This window comes from Apaloderma vittatum, unplaced genomic scaffold, assembly GCF_000703405.1.
Source record: "Apaloderma vittatum isolate BGI_N311 unplaced genomic scaffold, ASM70340v1 scaffold8122, whole genome shotgun sequence".
Classification (NCBI taxonomy): domain Eukaryota; kingdom Metazoa; phylum Chordata; class Aves; order Trogoniformes; family Trogonidae; genus Apaloderma; species Apaloderma vittatum.
Window position 1 is genome coordinate 1 of NW_009703006.1, and position 2,350 is coordinate 2,350.

Here is a 2,350-nt window from a genome sequence, read left to right on the forward strand (position 1 = left end):
TCCCGCCGAGGCCGGACCCTCAGGCCCTCCAGCCCCTCCGTCTCTCCGTTCCCCTGCCGTCCCCATCATTCAGGAGATAGCCATTCGGAAGGATTTTTACCCCCTCTGCCCATTTTTCCTTCAGGAAGGGAGTGCAGGCTGGCCCCTGAGAACGCTCCCCAGCCCGGCTCTGTTGCTACAGAGCAGGACCAGCCTAAAAAAACCCACCCCTCCCTGTATTTAAACTAAGTCAGAGTTGCTGTAACCTGGGCCCTAGGTGTCCTAGCGAAATAGTTGGGTCATGGGGAGCGGGTACATGGACGCACGCACCACGTGGAGTTAATTAGGAAGCTCTATCATTAGTGACAACGGTTGAAATCTTAGCAAAGGTAAGAACATCTGCAAATTGGAGAAGTCTCGCTGCTGCTAAACGTTCCCGTTATTACCGCACGGGTCGTAGTAAAACCAAAAGAAGCAACAGCAACCTGATTTTTGTTTCGCCCTCCTGCTTGCCTTTGGAAACTGAAAAAACCCCAACAAAACCGTTCTTTTCTCTCGAGCAGAAGGCGAATCAATTCTCAAGTCTTGCTCTTAGGCCGTGCTTCTGTAAGTCCAGCCTGCCGCGCGGCAGAGGAAGCTGTCTTCTGCCAGGGCTAACCTCTTACCCACAGCACCTCTATTTATAGCTCTCTGTGCGTCTGACGGGCCACACCTGAAGCTTCTCCCTCACGCTGCTGTTTCTGAGCAGGCCTAGCCGTCTCCTTTCGCTGCAGTGAACGGACTCGGTCTTTCCGCTGCCCGGCTGGAAGAGCGAGGAGTCACGCTTGCCTCCCTCTCGCATTCCAGCTGATGGAAAAGTCGGTTTCTGTCAGGGCTGAACGTGGCATCACCGCTCAAGAAAACAAAAACATCTGGCTCCCTAGATGTGGAGGAGGAACGTGGATATTTCAGGAGTTTTTTGAGTGAATCCCACTGCAAACTTTTTTTTTTTTAAGCTGAGTTCTGGGTTTTTCTTGCCGCCTTTGTCTGACTTAACGCTCCCGACCGTATGCTAATATAGCGGCGGATGGTTGGGTAGCATCTGGCGTCGCTGTCGATCTCTTTGCATCTGCCTTTCCTTTCTGCCGCGTGAAGCCTTGCCTGAACGATCGCGCTCGAGCCTGCAGCCTCAGTCCTGTTTTCTGGATGGGCCCTGGTTTTCTGCGCATCGCTTCAACTGAACTTTTCTGCGTAGGATGACTCTTTCCAGAATTAAATGCCAGACTTTTTCCTCAGTCTGCTGACTGTGTTGGAATAGATTTCATGCAGAAGGCCCAAGTAACTTCAGCTATTTGCTTAGAATGACCTGTTTTAAAAACCCTTGAGTTGAGCCACGTGTTTGTCCCATCAGAAGGTCGGTGTTTTATGCGTTACAGATCCTTAATTAAACTGTGGGAACATGGGGAAAACGCAGTAAGTTCTAGGATTTCCAGGTTTTGGTATTTGCTTCGCAAAGAGTGATACGTAACCTCGTTAAGTTCATTAAGGCACCGTAGTTAGCTGACTAAAAACCTGAGGTTTATGTTTTTAATGATTTCTTAAGGCTAGGGAAAAAAACCCAAAAGGGATTGGACAAAGCTTAATTTATTGCGATGGTCTAAATAATAGCAAGAGCAATTAAGAACAACTCTTGCAAGATTTATATGTGTCGCAATCTACCTCGTTGGCATTTTGAAACTTGCTCGTTTCGGGACAGCTTTTATTTTAACGTGTCAGGTATTTTAACGTGAGGAAGATGTGAAGCGAGTAAAACGCTTCCAGTGAGTTCTGGTAGGATGTTCTTTGCCCCTCTTCACGTGTATCCCTGCGTCTTCTGACCTTTGTGTTTCTCATAAAAAACCATTAAAAGAAGGGTGTGGTGGAAATATTTCGCAGATGCTCCACTAGATCAAAAACGCAGCTTTCGAGGTTAGTCCCTTCTGTGCGAGGAGCTGAGCCTTCCCCCTTCAGAGTTTTGCCGTGGCCTAAAACCCTGCTGAGGAGCTCTTTAACACAGTTTTTGTTGAAGATGCAAGTCTGTAATCTGCTCATCGCTGGCGCTGGAGTCCTGTCTCGTTTCATGTGGGAAAGCGGTAGGAATAAATGTTTCGGATTTTAGGACGCCTTCCAGCATGGTTAGCAGTGTTGCAGATCTTCTGCCAAACAACCGCAAAATTGAAACTAAAAACTTACCAGGCAACTCAGAGCTTCGAGTTTGTTGATTGCGCTGCAGATTACAGGTCTGGAAAAATAAGTAGTCATTGATGTCTGGAGAAATAACTTCTGTTCAGTCACAGGACTACTTCTGCTCGCCCAAAGTGAAACAAATGAAAACGTTTTTATGGCTGGGGGG